Source organism: Chiloscyllium punctatum, chromosome 8 (assembly GCF_047496795.1).
Source record: "Chiloscyllium punctatum isolate Juve2018m chromosome 8, sChiPun1.3, whole genome shotgun sequence".
Taxonomy (NCBI): Eukaryota; Metazoa; Chordata; class Chondrichthyes; order Orectolobiformes; family Hemiscylliidae; genus Chiloscyllium; species Chiloscyllium punctatum.
Window position 1 is genome coordinate 37,154,995 of NC_092746.1, and position 17,839 is coordinate 37,172,833.

General features: G+C 40.3%; 1 protein-coding gene across 4 annotated transcripts in view; it reads left to right on the forward strand.

Annotated features, from left to right (window-relative positions):
* The window catches only part of dgkb (diacylglycerol kinase, beta), an 801,318-nt gene that overhangs the window by 368,355 nt on the left and 415,124 nt on the right, over positions 1-17,839 (forward strand). The gene's annotated exons all lie outside the window — the stretch shown is intronic.

Consider the following 17,839-nt stretch of genomic DNA (forward strand, 5'->3'; position numbering starts at 1 on the left):
ATTAATACAAACCATGAAGACTATTTTCCAAAATTTGCTTCCAGCACAGGCTCTTGCATGCAAATGTTTTCTGAAGGTTTTCACGATGAGAGTGGTACCTATTAAACTGTTTTACTCGAGGAAGAACTAGCTGTTTACGTCATCAGGAAAAAACCTTAATGCCAATTAGCTCATGCACTCTTTCCGTCCAAAACTGTGATTGAAGGTAAATCGGACAATTCTTAGCCAGGATTCAGTTTCAAGGTTTAGATAATAAACAAGCTAATATCTGAAACACCTCAGACTAAGCACTTTTAATCCATTTCCATCAACTAGATATTTGTTTTCGTATCCAGGTGGATCTTGAGCTTGTGCTAAACACACATTAATTCTACCATTAGTCTGTCTGAAGCAAGGAATCAGGTTCTTACTGAATTCATTGTTATTATTATTGTTAAGATTATCGTGTTATTATCAGTCACAGTACCAAAAAATATAATCAGTCCTTTGACTAAATATGTTTTGCAAATGAGGACTCCAATTTCTAGGCCTAGCTATATGCAGGATGAAAACCATGCTGAAATCCCAGATGTAAAAGGATCCAATTCAGTGAATCAAATTAATAAATCTTGTTTACTTACTAAAGGCAAAAGAGGAACTGTCTCAATTTCAGGCTGTGGCCTGTTCTCAGTGAGATTATCTGATCTGGGATTCCAACAATAGAATTATAATTAGCCTCAGACTCCAAGCAACCAATGATAAATTAACCATTGCCTTGTTTGTTCTGACCTTCATGTTTGTAGATGTTGGGTGACAATAGGAACATACTTGTCTGAGATATTTTGTGAACAATTGGTTTATCAACACCTACTCTCAAAGTTTATTCATTGAATAATACATGACAAAACAAAGATTGATGAACATACATTTCACACTATCCATTTTGAGGAAGACATCATTCTCATGTGTTGATTTTAAGGACTTTATGCATTCACAGTGATTTAATATTGGCAGTTGACAATTTGTAAACAAAAAATATAGTCTGTTAATTTACTGAGTTTGTTAAGGAGAAGCAGTCTAGCTATGGTACATTAATTAATTAGGCAAAGAAAGGAAATATGCGACCCGTGATAGATGAGAATACTTCGCTGATCCTGAATCGATTCTGTGACATAGAGCACCTGAGGTAGTGCACTCTTACATCTCTGATATCATGCAGCTTTTCTAGGTCGTTTTTGGTGGTCTTTGGTGACAGTTGTCTATGTTCTTTACTTGAGCAGATAGCTCATTCAACATTATGAGCAACGGTGAGGATTCATCTTGCAACATTTTCATTCTCACTTCTGCTGCATTCAGTATTTGGGCGATCTCAAAATGTAGCAATCACTGAATGATATTGAATGGCTATAGTCCCCTTACTCACCTTTATCTGTGGATTAATTTGCCATTCTTTTTAACAGCACCTGCTGCTTATTTTCCAAAACAATTAACTTTGTAAGATAAATCTAGTGTCTATTGTTGTTGATGCTGGTTCATTGGATATTGTGACCTCACATTTTTATATGCTAGGATTTTAGAAAGTTAATTACTGTTGTAATAGCTGTAATACTGTTGAAAACAAAGTAGCCCGCTAATGGTAAATAGTAGGCAATTTTAATTTAAGGAACCCCAATCTTCAGCACATCACACTGTCCAAATTGTTTGCAAGAGATCAAATTAACTGTCCTCTGAAAATTGGTGACTGTTCATTATTGACTAAGAGGACACAGATTCAAGTACCAATAGACAGCCTCTGTTAATTCTAAAATAACATGCATCCACAGATATGGAATGCCATGACAAACCCTACAAAGATCAAATTATTCACCAATAAATGTGCAGGATAAATAGTGCTGAATTGCAAGTACACTTAATCTTCCTGGATGTCACAGATGTTCTGCATCACAAACCTTGCTGGATCAGCAATTGTAGGTGTACCAGCATGCTATGATCTGGCAGTAGTTATAATCCATGCAATCAGTCAAACATCAGTGACAGAACTATTGCAGCACACTATTAAAAAAAAACATTTTAAGTCATTAATGCAAAGGAAGAACTGAATACTTCATTTCTTCTGAATGAGTGGAACCAAGATCTCAACTCTCTTTTGTGAACAAAGAAATGGAAGTTGAAGAGGAAATGGCTGACCTACTGGGTCAGCATCAATTCAAAATCAAGAATAGAGATGGTTACGTCTTTCAGGGATACTGCTGCTCAGTCTATAAAGATAATTGAAGCTCTGGAAGAGAAAGAAATGAAGCAAGAGGATCTATGTTCTCTATTACCAATTTAGCCAAAAGATTGTCAATTTATAGAGAGTTCTGTAGTATCTCGCTGGTAAACTATATCAAGCTCAATAGGAGCAGCTACAGAAGCATTGGTGTCAGTCCAAAACATTGCTTGAGAAAATTACAGATCTACTAAAACAGCTGGAGATGTGTAGTATTTACAGGAAACTGTAAATCATTCATGAGACAATCCTATCAAAAGTAACTGCCAGCACTTATGCTTTACTGAAAGAATTCAAGTGGAACATAGAGGAAAACAACCAACTAGTGATGCAAAAAATAAAAGATATGGATTGCAAAAAAAACCAAAAAAGAAAAAGGTTGAAGTTGATGTCAAAAGCAGGTTATGAAGGAGAAAATATATTTAATCAACAGAAGGCTGAAATTTTGATAAGGTTTGGAGAATATAGGGCTGAAAATGAAATGCCTCAAAATAAGCTGGCAGGTCTTAAAGAACAAAATGTTAAATGTCAATGAGATTTGGGCCATTTAAAATAGCTTGAGAACAAAATGAGCCAGTAGTAAATCTGGAAAAAACTTGGCAGTAGTGCATCAGGGTATATAAATTCTGGAGCATCAATTGCATCCCTTGAAAGAAAAACTGGGCAGCATAAACAGGAATGACAGACATTATCACTGACTGTGAGAAATCAACTGTAACTCCAAACATGCCACCATTACAAGGTCTGTGCTTTTAGCAAATATGTTTTTGGGATTCATAGTCTCATGAATTAAACCTCCTTTTGTAAAGAGGGGATATTTTATCTGCATGACAGTGTTGCAACTCTGCATGGCACTTAGTCTGATTCGGGTATGTAGACTGCACAAACACATATCAGTTGGCTTCCTGTAATATTTGCTTCACAACTTGTAATGTCTGTTACTGAATTGAACAGATTAATATTTGTAGTTAATCACAAATGGATAAGAGATTGATAATGAGACCATTATTATTAACTTGACAGAGAAATGCAAAGAACTAAGAACAAAAAATGCATTTGATAATTATACACAAGGAAATATGTATAAATATATCTATCTGAATCAAAATGTTTTTTCAGTCATTCTTTACATCAATGCTTTGAAATGTTGGACCCACTTTCCTATGTTCACAGTGTTTGATGTGCTGATTATTTCCAGTATTTTGGTTTGAATGGGGGTGGATGCTTGTGGTGCAGTGATAGTCCCCCTACCTCTCCTAGGAGGCCCAGTTCAAGTCCCACCTGCTCCAGTGATGTGTCATAACATCTCTGAACAAGCTGAATAGAAAATATCTATACACTCTATGAAGTCTTGCAAGATCCTCCTGTTATCCTTCCTCAAAGCATAAGAATACAGTGACAAACTGTTCGAATATTTGTTTGTTCATCTTGAGAACTGTCTGCCTGTCTTTTTCAGCATTTTGTTCTTATTTCAAACTTGTAGTATCTGTGATATATGTTATTTTTATTAATTATACTCATTACTTTTTCAATCTGAATTAAAACAGATGTTTTCCTAAAGAAAGTTGAAGTCGAATCTATCTTGTTTTTTCTGTAATCCAGATCAAGTTTCAAATTATAAAGATAACTTTATGAAACACCCTCTATATGAAGAAAATAATTAAACGTTTATCTGAAGTTCATAGTGGTGAGAGTGATAACTGGTAAAGTGTCTTACTGAGAAAATAGTTTTCTGTTCATGTTATTTGAAGTAATTCTTAATACCAATCAGAGCACAGTGAAATGTTGAGCTCATGCCATTTTAAAGATTGGCTTTACTTTAAGACCATAAGACCATAAGACATAGGAGTGGAAGTAAGGCCATTTGGCCCATTGAGTCCAAACTGCCATTTAATCATGGTTGATGGGCATTTCAACTCCATTTACCTGCATTCTCCCCGTAGCCCTTAATTCCTTGTGACATCAAGAATTTATCAATCTCTGCCTTGAAGACATTTAATGTCCCGGCCTCCACTGCACTCACGCAATGAATTCCACAGGCCCAGCACTCTCTGGCTGAAGAAATGTCTCCGCATTTCTGTTCTGAATTGACCCCCTCTAATTCTAAGGCTGTGTCCACGGGTCCTAGTCTCCCTGCCTAAAGGAAACAATTTCTTAGCGTCCACCCTTTCCAAGCCATGTATTATCTTGTAAGTTTCTATTAGATCTCCCCTTAACCTTCTAAACTCCAATTAGTACAATCCCAGGATCCTCAGCCATTCCTCATATGTTAGACCTACCATTCCAGGGATCATCCGTGTGAATCTCCGCTGGACATGCTCCAGCGCCATTATGTCTCTCCTGAGGTGTGGGGCCCAAAACTGGACACAGTACTCCAAATGGGGCCTAACCAGAGCTTTATAAAGTCTCAGTAGCACATCGCTGCTTTTATATTCCAACCCTCTTGAGATAAATGACAACATTGCATTCGCTTTCTTAATCATGGATTCAACCTGCATGTTTACCTTTAGAGAATCCTTGACTAGCACTCCCAGATCCCTTTGTACCTTGGCTTTATGAATTTTCTCACCGTTTAGAAAGTAGTCCATGCTTGTATTCTTTTTTCCAAAGTGCAAGACCTCGCATTTGCTCACATTGAACTTTATCAGCCATTTCCTGGACCACTCTCCCAAACTGTCTAGATCCTTCTGCAGCCTCCCCACTTCCTTGGTACTACCTGCCTGTCCATCTATCTTCGTATCATCGGCAAACTTCGCTAGAATGCCCCCAGTCCCTTCATCCAGATCATTAATATATAATTAATCTTTTAAAAGGAGAGAATTGATAATGCCACCCTTTAGTGAACAGACTTGACACATGCTAGAAAGCAAGGCTTGAGTGTAGATCAACCATATGGTTAGCAAACTGATCAGTGCTGAGTTGGCTGGTCTTGGGAAATGCTGCTGGGGGCACAATTGTTCGGCTTGATGCTTTTTGAGAGGCAGGGAAGATCTGTTTGAGTTCTGGATTCCCATCAAGTGGTTCTGCAAAGAAAATTTAGACGGATCCTAAGTAAAGATGTGATTCAGTCTGCTTGGGCTGGTTACTTATTCAATAAGCATCCAACATTGAGCCTGCAAAATTCAGCTCAGAAATGCCTGCAGTTTCAGTGCTTTAGGTTCCGATTTGGTGTTGCTGAACTCGTGGCCCTTCACTTGGCACACACTAGGTGCCTTTTTTAAAAGTCAGTAGTCTAGTCTTAAGACTAGTGCTGAAAGCATACAATAGCAGATCATTGTACCATCATCGAATACTGCTAATTTGACACTAATGGTGCCATTTTCAACCGTACCATTGCCGATAATACCCTCTCTTAAGCACAAACACTGAAACGTGTTGTCAACAACAGGAAGTACCTCTCATCAGTGCTATTTGAAGAGGTTATCAACCACTCAAATAGCTCAATAATTTCTACTGGTTTATTTGAGATTCAGAAGAGCTTAATAATATGCAGAGTTGCTTAAATTTTCTGCACCTGAGTGGTCCTGCACATAGAGAAGGCTTTAGCTCTTGTCTGAGAGTTCTGGGCAGAGCACTTGCTCTCAGTGTGCTTTCTGTAATTTCTGTCCCAGAACAGAAGACAATCCATCCATAGAGGCAAGAGGAGAAGTTTACGAAGGACTCTTGGCGGGAGGCCGTGTCCATCCAGAGTCTTTAGGAGAGATTGCTGTTACACTTTCTGGCTGAGGTTGAAGTGAGATTTTCATTTTGCAAAGGAGACGGACAGCATGTATATAATGAGAGCCATATACTCCACAGAACACCATGAAACAAATTTTCATCATGCTCAAACAATAGTTCCACAGCTTAGACCACTCTGGATGAACCCTGTAGTACTTGATGGCATGTTTGTCAAAATTAGTCATTGACTAGTATCCTGGACAATTTCAATATTGTGAGGGCACGGCTTATGCCTTAAGTTAAATAGTGAGGAGCTGAGAAGGAAGGGAAAGGGAGGAGGGAACCAATAAATCCCTTTTCCAGCATGGCTGACTCTGATTACCCAGTCAATGTAACTCTGTTGAGTACCTCTCAAATCCCCAATTCTGCAGGAATTGCACTCCACCTCGCTATCACTGACTGCTACAACATGCTCTTGATTTGCAATGTTGCAATAGAAGCTACCACAATGTAACAATTCTAAAACAACTTTACCAACAGGCCAACCAATGTTCCATATAAACATCAATTGATCACTCTTGTGCATTCCCTTAGAGTCATTCTGGTAGACCCTACTATGCCTTGTATTGTTTAGTGCTGTCCTAATCCAGTTGTTGCACCATGGCTGATGGAAGGCGCGCATACCAGCATGGAGTGGTTGTGGCTTTAAAAGATCCAATAGCAGTTAACCTGTACAATAGCAGTCTCAGTTGGCTGGGTGATGAGGGTGGAGTAGCAGTTGTGGGGCGATGAATGCCGTCATCTTCAGAGAGATCAGCAAATGATGGAAGCTCTATGTTACCATGCACTGCCAGTATCTAAGATGGTGAATGTGAGGTGAAAGGTGAGCATTTCTTTATTATTACTGCCCTACGCATTGTAAAATGAAACGCAATGCACTGCTGCACCAGAGTCTTGACTTTATTTTTGCAGTGGGTAGTTTCATTTGGGAAATATCTCAGCTTGTCACCACCATCTTACAATAGCTCATGAAGATCTTCCATCGGGGGACAGGGGTGGATGGAATCGGGCTGACCATCCCTGAAAGGATAGCACACGTGCAGGAGCAGCATGTTTAAATTGCCAGTCTAGTTCTCTCGGGTTTTGTCCCAGCTGTGTTAAGATTTTAAGGAAATCTGTTACAAATTACATCTTTTTTTTAGAAAAGCTTCCATTCAAACTTTTAATATTTTAACTCCTTAATCTCTCAACTATATGTGACGCTGGCAGTTAGCTGCTGTTATCCGAGGTTATATGTCAATATGTCCTACGAGAGATTGTATTGTATTGTGATGTATTGTATTGTGATCACATTGTATTGTGATGTGCCTATTGTAGAAAGCTGACAATGTGTACAAATTGAAAGGTGAGGTATTGAGCAATGCTAACTGGATAAAGATGAGGTGAGGCAGTTAAAGCTTAATATGACCTGTGCTTGTTGGAAATTTTTGGTAAATGAATGATGGGGGTGAGGTGTGGAGGGGAAGGGAGGCAATGAATGGAGCTGCCAGTGATGTTAATACTTTATTTGTCAGAATATTACATTTGAAGTTGCTTCACTGACCTGAAATCACACTTTATTTCCTGAATTGTATCCCAGATATTGGGGCTTGACTGTATGGATTAACAGTGTTGGTTTTCTGTGGCAACTAGGTAAAAACAATGACTGCAGATGCTGGAAAGCAAATACTGGATTAGTGGTGCTGGAAGAGCACAGCAGTTCAGGCAGCATCCAATGAGCAGCGAAATCAATGTTTCGGGCAAAAGCCCTTCATCATTTATTCCTGATGAAGGGCTTTTGTCCGAAACGTCGATTTCGCTGCTCGTTGGATGCTGCCTGAACTGCTGTGCTCTTCCAGCACCACTAATCCAGTATTTCTGTGGCAACTGCCTTCTCAGGGTCTCATGGAGGCTGGCTGGCTCATTGTCAAGACGACATATTTAGCTTTACCTAGTAACTTCCATCTGTAAGGCCTCAAGGACTGCACTAGAGAACTTTGCGGCATGCTGTCATTTGGTTTGACATTGTGTACACACATTCCGTTCAAAAAGGCTCTTTAGTAATCACTTACAGTTCCTGCTGCAGTCAGATGGACAGTGCAGGCTAGCTTTGAGTGGTAAATTTTATTGACCTATTTTTCCTAATCAACCTGTTGAGAAGTGTTATGGCATATCTCTGGACCGTTAGGATTTGAACCCAAGTCTTGCAATTCAAAGATAGTGACACTGCCACTGCACCCCAAGAAGGTCCCTACTTTTAAGTGGGTCATACCAATTTTCCTCATCTCAATGTCTCAACTTTTATGTGAGAAATTGAGGACATGTTACTGCAAGCTGTCCACTTACCTTGGTAATGTAACATTAAGTGGAATTTCTCTGGAAGAAAGGGGAGAGAGGAAGGCAAAATTTGAGGTAAATATAACACACAGTTGAATAAGTGCTTGTGAATTTTTTTTGTATATTTCTGCATAGCCTGTAGTATTTTATGTTCTTGTGGGTCTGTTGCTTCTTTGTGATGTGTTAATTAATTTCAGGTCAACTTCATAAATTGAAAGTCAACCAACCACTGATCTCTGTGCACTTGGTCAGATTTAACATTGGAGTTGGCAGTGCACTATTATGTTAGAATTAAAATGATTTTCAAACAGTGTTCTGATTAAACGCCTGATATTCAAGCTCAGAATGCTTAGAAGTCTTAGAATATGAAAGCTGCAAATTACTGTATTTTAGGTATATTTACTTTGGTATGAAGGGCTTATCACAATGATAGTTTATATTTGATGACGAGAGGAATATTAAGCTTGTAAAATATTTATAACAGTCTTAGCAGAATCAGGTGACCTCTCAATCCTTTTTCACTGCAATTTGGGTTTTTCTTTGGGATTTATGGCAATTTCTGAGTTTGTATGGACTGAAGGACCTTCTGGCTAGATTTTTGTCTCCTACTAAAGATTTGAATTAGTCACAAAATGTTGAACATAGGGCTTTTGGCTGGAGAATCAATTTTCCTCAGCCTTCTTGACTCCATGTCATTTTTCGTAAAGTCTTGGGTGCAAAACATATCTGTACTTCCTCTGAGGTTGGGTCCTTCATTATGTAAAGCAAAAGATAATTATATTTCCTCCCACGTGTGATTTTTGTCTGCTAATGTGTGTTTTGGAAGCCCTGAAAAAAAATCTCAGTCAAACATTCCTGACCAATATGGGAAGCTAGCTGAGGAATTGGGAACTTTCTGAAAGTAAGAGTAAAATGTTTTGACGACTTCAAGTGCCTGTTTGAATCCCTGTTAGATTCCGTACTGTGGTGTAGATGTGTTTTAATGCAATAATTTATTATGAGGATCTGTCCTGCAAAGGTAATTTCATTTACACAACAATGGTCAATTTTGATTTAGAGCTGCCAGTGTTGGACTGGGGTGCACAAAGTTAAAAATCACACAGCACCAGCTTTCAGAGAACTGCTCCTTCATCAGGTGTTTGTGGAGTATAAGATTGTAGGACACAGAACTTTTGCTATAAATTCTGTGTTCTACGATCCTATACTCCACAACCACCTGATGAAGGAACAGTTCTCTGAAAGCTAGTCCTTCCAAATAAACATGTTGGACGGTAACCTGATATTGTGTGATTTTTAACCATGGTCAATTTTAGTCATGCATTGCAATACCTTTTCCATTGGTGAAAGTGCAAAAATGCAGTAAAAATGAAAAAGAATAAAATGACCTCTCAACCGCTAATATCATATTTTGTACAGTGGAATAAATTGATTAGCTACTCCAGACATTAATAAAACCCTTCTTTTGAATGTTGGAAATATATATTGCTTCTTCTCTTTGATTGATAAGCATTGAGGCATTGTGCTTTGAAATCAAAGGGGATATAATTCAATTATATTCTGTACCTTTCAAGCCAAATATCTGGAAGCTTTAGCTATGGTAGTTATTGCATATGAAAACTGTTTGGCTGCATTTCGAAAGCTATCAATGGCCAGTTGATTCAAAAATAGTCAAAGTATTGAAGAGTGTCTAATAACAGTATATGTCTCAGGTGTAATTTCCTGATTGATTGTTAGTCTCACAGTCATAAAATAGTTGAAAATCACCCAACACCAGGTTATAATCCAACAGGTTTAATTGGAAGCACACCAGCTTTTGGAGCGTCACTCCTTTATCAGGTGGTAATGGAGGGCTCAATCCTAACACACAGAATTTATAGCAAAAATTTACAGTGTGATATAACTGAAATTATACATTGAAAAATTGATTGTCTGTGAAGCCTTTCATCTGTTAGAATACCGTGATAGTTTCACTTCTTTCATGTGTAAATCACAAAACCTTTTTTTAAAAAAGTTGCATTCTCAGGTGAGCTGTTAACAGTGGTGTTAGCTAGACAATATGTTGAAGGTGTTAGCCCCCTGTGTTCTCTGTCTATGCCATGATGTTTTGATTGATTCTAATCTAAAAGGTGAGATAACGGAGTTTTACATGAATTCATGCAGTTTTTGAGCAAAGTACAATGTAACCCTGCAAGTACAAATTCATCCCACAAAATATATGTGTGCATGTGGGTCTTTGTCTGTCTGGGTTGAGGGTTGAAAGTGTGAGAATGTGTGTGTGTGTGTGTGTAGTGAGTGCAGAGTGTCTTAAGTCTATGAGGGGGTGCATGTGAGAGTTTGGGAGTATGTGTGTCTGTAAGGGTGTGTGTGGGTGTCTGTGTGCGCGTCTGTGTATATGTGTGTATGTGTGTATAGGAGTGCCTGTGTGTGTGTGTGTGTGAGATTGTGTGTGTGTGTGTGTAGGAGTATCTGTGTGTGTGTAGTGCAATGGTGGTCACCTGTAATGTGACATGAACCCAAGGTCCCAGTTGAGCCCCTCCCTATGGGTACTGACCTTAGCTATCAGCCTCTGCTCAGCCACTTTTCGCTGCTGCCTGTCCCGAAGTCCACCTTGGAGGATGGTCACCCGAAGGTCCGAGGCTGAATGTCCTTGACCACTGAAGTGTTCCCCAACTGGGAGGGAACCCTCCTGTTTGTTGATTGTTGTGCGCTGCCCATTCATCCGTTGTCGTAGCCTTTGCTCAGTTTCCCCAATGTACCATGCCTCCGGGCATCCTTGCCTGCAACGTATAAGATAGACAACGTTGGCTGAGTCACATGAGTACCTGCCATGTACAAGGTGGGAGGTGTTCCCACGTGTAATGCTGGTATCTATGTCCACACTCTGACACGTCTTGCAGCGCCTACCGTGACAGGGTTGTATGAAGTTGTCCTGAGAGCCGGGCAGCTTGCTACGAACAACGATCTGTTCGAGGTTTGGCGGTTGTTTAAAGGCAAGTAATGGAGGTGTGGGGAAGGCCTTGATGAGGTGCTCATCCTCATTGATAATGTGCTGCAGGTCACGAAGAACATGGCGTAGTTTTTCAGCCCCTGGGAAATACTGAACAACGAAGGGTACCCTGTTGGTTGCAGCACGTGTCTGTCTCCTGAGGAAGTCATTTTGGTTCCTTGCTGTGGCACATCGGAACTGACAGTTGATGAGTTGGGCATTGTACCCCGTTTTTGTGAGGGCATCCCTGAGTACTTCCGGGTGTCTGTCACGTTTCTCCTCATCTGAGCAGGTACGCGTAGGACTTGTCCATAGGGAATGGCTGTTTTAATATGTTTTGGGTGGAAACTGAAGAAGTGTAGCATTGTGAGGTTGTCTGTGGGTATGGTGTTGAGGTGTCCATCCTTGATGGAGATACATGTGTCCAAGAATGAGATAGATAGTTGAGAGTAGTCCATGGTGAGTTTGATGGTGGGATAAAACTTGTTGATATCACTGTATAGTTTTATCAGTGACTCCTCGCCATGGGTCCAGAGGAAGAAATTGTCGTCAGTGTACCTGGTGTATAATGTTGGTTGGAGATCCTGCATAGAGAAGAAGTCTTGTTCGAACCTGTGCATAAAAATGTTGGCATATTGGGGTGCAAATTTGGCTGTTCCATGTGTCTGGATGAAGAACTGGTTGTCAAAGGCGAAGACGTTATGATCAAGGATAAAGCAGATGAGTTGTAGGATGGTGTTTGGAGATTGCCAATCACTGTTAGTGTGTTTGAATTAATAAATATATGAAACTGTGAAAGATTCAGAATGTGAATGTACTTACTAGAGAAGGTGCAAAACTTGACCTACTCTTGGGAAATAAGGCAGGGCAAGTGACTGAGATGTCAGTGGGGGAGCACTTTGGGACCAGCGACCATAATTCTATTAATTTTAAAATAGTGATAGAAAAGGATCAACCGAATCTAAAAGTTGAAGTTCTAAATTGGAGGAAGGCCAATTTTGATGGTATTATGCAAGAACTTTCAAAAGCTGATTGGGTGCAGATGTTTGCAGGTAAAGGGAAGGCTAGAAAATGGGAAGCCTTCAGAAATGAGATAATGGGAGTCCAGAGAAAGTATATTCTTGTTAGAGTGAAAGGAAAGGCTGGTAGGTATAGGTAATGCTGGATGACTAGAGAAATTGAGGATTTGGTTAAGAAATAGAAGGAAGCATATGTCAGGTATAGACAGGGTAGATTAAGTGAATCCTCAGAGTATAAAAACAATAGGAGCATACTTAAGATAGAAATCAGAAGGGTAAAGAGGGCTTTGGAAAATGGAGTTAAGGAGAATCCAAAGGGTTTTTAACAAATACATTGAGGGCAAAAGGGTAACTAGGGAGAGAATAGGACCCCTCAAAGATCAGCAAGGCAGCCTTTGTGTAGAGCCGCAGGAGATGGGGCAGATACTAAATGAGTATTTTGCATCAATATTTACTGTGGAAAAGGACATGGAAGATATAGATTGTTGGGAAATAGATGGTGATATCTTAATAAATGTCCATATTACAGAGGAGGAAGTGCTGGATGTCTTGAAATGCATGAAGGTGGATAAATCCCCGGGACCTGGTCAGGTGTACCTGAGAACTCTGTGGGAAGCTAGAGAAGTGATTGCTGGGCTGCTTGCTGAGATATTTGTATCACCGATAGTCACAGGTGAGGTGCTGGAAGACTGGAGGTTGGCTAACGTGGTGCCACTGTTTAAGAAGGGTGGTAAGGACAAGCCAGGGAACTATAGACCAGTGGAGTCTGACGTCAGTGGTGGGCAAGTTGTTGGAGGGAATCCTGAGGGACAGGATGTACATGTATTTGGAAAGGCAAGGACTGATTAGGGATAGTCAGCATGGCTTTGTGCGTGGGAAATCATGTCTCACAAAGTTGATTGAGTTTTTTTGAAGAAGTAACAAACAGGATTGATGAAGGCAGAGTGGTAGATGTGATCAATATGGACCTCATTAAGGCATTTGACAAAGTTCCCCATGGGAGACTGGTTAGCTAGGTTCGATCTCATGGAAAACAGGGAGAATCACCATTTGGATACAGAACTGGCTCAAAGTAGAAGACAGAGGGTGGTGGTGGAGGGTTGTTTTTCAGATTGGAGGCCTCTGACCAGTGGAGTGCCACAAGGATCGGTGCTGGGTCCATTATTTTTCATCCTTTATATAAATGATTTGGATGTGAACATAAGAGGTATAGTTAGTTTCCTGATGATACCAAAATTGGAGGTGTAGTGGACAGTGAAGAGGGTTACCTTAGATTACAATGGGGCCTTGACCAGATGGGCCAATGGGCTGAGAAGTGGCAGATGGAGTTTAATTTTGATAAATGTGAGGCGCTGCATTTTGGGAAAGCAAATCTTAGCAGGACTTCTACACTTAATGGTCAGGTTATAGGGAGTGTTGCTGAACAAAGAGACCTTGGAATACAGATTCATAGCTCCTTGAAAGTGGAGTCACAGGTAGATAGGATAGTGAAGAAGGTTTTTGGTATGCTTTCCTTTATTCGTCAGTGTATCGAGTACAGGATTGGGAGGTTATGTTGTGGTTGTATAGAACATTGGTTAGGCCACTGTTGAAATACTGCGTGCAGTTCTATCGGAAAGATGTTGTGAAACTTGAAAGGGTTCAGAAAGGTTTACAAGGATGTTGCCAGGGTTGGAGGATTTGAGCTATAGGGAGAGGTTGAATAAGCTAGGGCTGTTTTCCCTGGAGCGTCAGAGGCTGAGGGTTGACTGTTTAGTGGTTTATAAAATCATGAGGGGCAAGGATAGGATAAATAGACAAAGTATTTTTCCTGGGGTGGTGAGGTGCCAGAACTAGAGGGCATAGCTTTAGGGTGAGAGGGGAAAGATATAAAAGAGACCTGGGGGCAACGTTTTCACTCAGAGGATGGTATGTGTATGGAATAAGCTGCAAGAAGAAGTGGTGGGAGTCTAGTACAATTGCAACATTTAAAAGGTATCTGGATGGGTATATGAATAGGAAGAGTTTGGAGGGATATGGGCTGGGTGCTGGCAAGTGGAACTAGATTGGATTGGGATATCTGGTCGGCATGGACGAGTTGGACCGAAGGGTCTGTTTCCGTGCTGTACATCTCTATGACTCAATTTTAATAAACATTGAAAAACAAATTTTTCCATTGCAATTGCATGGTTCCTGAAGACTGTATGAAATACATACTGGGAGTTTGACTTTAAAGGATAAATAAGAGGCATAATGTTGACATGTCATTAAATTTAAGATGATGGGCCTCGTGCGTGGGACTAATATAGGTAGTGGTATATTTTTAGTGGTAAAGACTTGTTGGACTGAATGGTCTCTTCAGTACTGTATGATTCTATAGGGAGGATCTGATTTGGCATGAAGTGGCGTTGGAATGGGTATCAAATGAGCTGACATTTGAGGGCATAGAGTAGCATGGGGTGGGCTATGTGCGTGTGAAGTGCATTGGTCAGTGGGAGGAGGTGTTCAGGAGTGAGATTTCCTTTCTTAATGCTCTGTCTGAAAGTAAATCCCAACACAATGACCTTTACCACATGTAGGGTCAGGATGCAGATCCCAAATCTGCCCCAACCACAAAAATGATCTTCCGTCACCCCCAAAAAGCCACATCATGCAGCATGGATACAGACCCTTCAGCCCCAACTTGTGCATGCTATGTGTCTGTACTGCTGTGATAACATAGAATTTACATACATGCTGTTGCCTGGAGCTGTGGACAATGATTGTAGATGTTCTAATTTCTTTCAGTTTCATGGGCTGTTCAGGAATCTCTCTTCTTATAACCTGCACTTGTTGTAACTTGGAAGGATTAACTGGTGATTATGTAATTTTGTTGGCAATGTTATGAACACGTCTTCATTGGTCATCAAGTACTGGAGGTGATAATGAAGTCAGCACTTCTGGTTCAGTATCAGAGAAGCTACTTGGATAATTCTATTGTGTATCATATGCATAAAACCTTGTGATTTGAGTGACATCCAGTAAATATAGCATCATCAAAGATTATCTGAGTTTAGAGGATTGAGCATACAATTTATTTATGCCTATTAGTCATCATTTATTCGTGCAAAACTTGAATATTTCTGAACATACGTTTTGTAGAAAAATCTAGGTTGAAAAGTTAGTTTCAGCTGTACTGGAGTGGACTTGTGGGACTAGAGGACCAGCTTGCTTTCAAGTATTAGCATATTATGAAGGGCACAGTTAAAGAATTAGCACTTGTCACCTTTGTTTCTGAGATTAATACCTAGTTCTCACTCTGAGCACTAGATGTCAGCTGGATAGCAGGATGATGAAAGGGAGACGCCCCTCACTTTTCATAATGTAAATCAATTTATATAAGGAATTGGCACAAATGAACTTCCATCAATTTAAAACCAAAGAATCTCTAAAATTGTCGATTCAACTGCCAGTATAAGCACTGACCTCCACTTCAACCCCACAACAGTTAACTATCTGATGTTTGCAAGCAATTTAGAAGCTGAACCGAATATCTCTTTGTAAGCATTTGTTTTCAGACTCACCTCTTGTGTCTAACCTGTGTGCATGTATCGTGTTGGTATTCTCATGTATTGTAATGAACTAACTCTTTGCTAATTCAAGAATACCTAGTTAAATTGGTTTCTTTAAAAACGTAAGTTCATTCTGGTCTGGGAGAAAGGTATCCACAGTTAACCTTGTTGCAACCAACTGAGGGGGCTAAGTGAATTTCTCCTCACCCGGAGCTTAACAGCTTAGTGGTGTCATATCTGGAGCCAATACAATGGCTATCAGTGAGTTGGTCTTATTTTAGTACTACTTCAGCATTTTCAATTGGGATTTATATTTTGAGAATCAGAAGTTCAGAATCCAATATATAACAGGACAAATATGTTGTCCTAATCTTCCTGGCAATTTATGAGAGGAACAATTGAATTTAAACAATTTTGACCCATTCTTAAATTCATGCAGACTTGCAGCTAGCCCAGAAACTGTGTTTCATTGCAAGTTCTGCAAGATCATGGCAAATTATTCTTAAAATGTTTTGGTGAGCTAACTGCAGACCAAGCTTTGTGCTTGCAATGAGCTTAAACTGCCATAAACTCTGTTTCAAATTTCTTTTCTAATTGGCTTAAATGTATACTTATACTCAATGCAGGCTTTCAGCATTAGATGACAGAGTTCATGATGAACCTGCAATGTGTCATATTATCCATTACAAGAATAAAATGAAAGTGGAGGAGATATGCAAATACTGGAAATTTGACAAATTAGGAGCCTTGATGTAATTGAAAGACGGTGACTGAACAATTTATCCAACAGCCATCACAAACCAGTTTACAGAGGAAAATAGGCTCTGGTGTGAGGACGTGCCCTCTGACTGCTTTTCAATTGCTTAAGTAAGAACTGGTATAAACCAAATGAATCATCATCTTATTTGTAAGCCTCTATTGTTGAATAGTTTGGGAAGGGGAAACAAAACCGCCATTGGGCTGAACTTTACAAAGAAAAACAGCTAAATATAAGGTTCAGGGAGTTTCAGGGAGGGTTTCTTTCCATGACTTATCGTGTGCTATTCTGTACTACATACATGATGACTTATGCACCAAGCCTTGACAGCGCCATTTTTGCACTATCTTGTACTCACAAATGGTGGAGATACTCACTATGGCCTGGATTTTCTGGGATTCCTGCTGCCAGCACTCTATTTTAACCCTATCTGTGCACCGGGTCAATCGCTACCAACGCTTCACAGTCGCAGTATGAGAAGAATTGCCCGAGAGATGGCTGACAGAGGCAGGTTGGTTGACAGGGTCCAGGATCCTGGTTGATGGGGTGGCTGAGAGGAGGGCTGTTGCATTTTCTCAGGACCACCAGAAGAGATGATGGTACCAAACTCTGCCAGCCTGGTTTGAGGTTACCACCACGCAGTCCAGAGAAAAGTAGGAAGGGGGTTTATGATCCTCTGCACTTGGCAAGGATAAGTGCCACCATTTTTTCTCTGCTACCTCACTTACACTAAATCTGTTTCTGTACCAATATCCTACTAAAGTCCAAGGTTTACCACTCTCCCAACTGCATGCAGTACTTTTCCATCAATTGCTCAAGGGCAGAGTGAGGAATGATGCATAGTGGGGTGCTTGACGTTCTTCTCTCTCACATATATGACAATATCAGCCAGTTGTGCCAGACATTGTTTCCTTGAAATCTGCAAGCATATGCACAAGTACCAGAGACACATTATTCTGAGACACTTGGTAAACTGAATTGGAGGTTGGAGGGGTCCATAATGCCATCTTTACCCTACTGCCTTTGGCATTTGTGGGCCTGCCTGCCTCCATAGACAAGTTGGTGGCCATGGGGACCCAGGTAAAACAGACACAGTCTCTGCTGGCTATGCACACAGACTTGCACTCCATTGCTTAAGTCTTTGGTGTTTAGCACCAATGCCCAGGTGATGAAGGAGCAAGTGATCTTCACCTAACTCTAGATACTACTTCATCACGAGGAGATGGGATGGTGCCAGTAGATACCCAGTTGGGAGAGGAACCA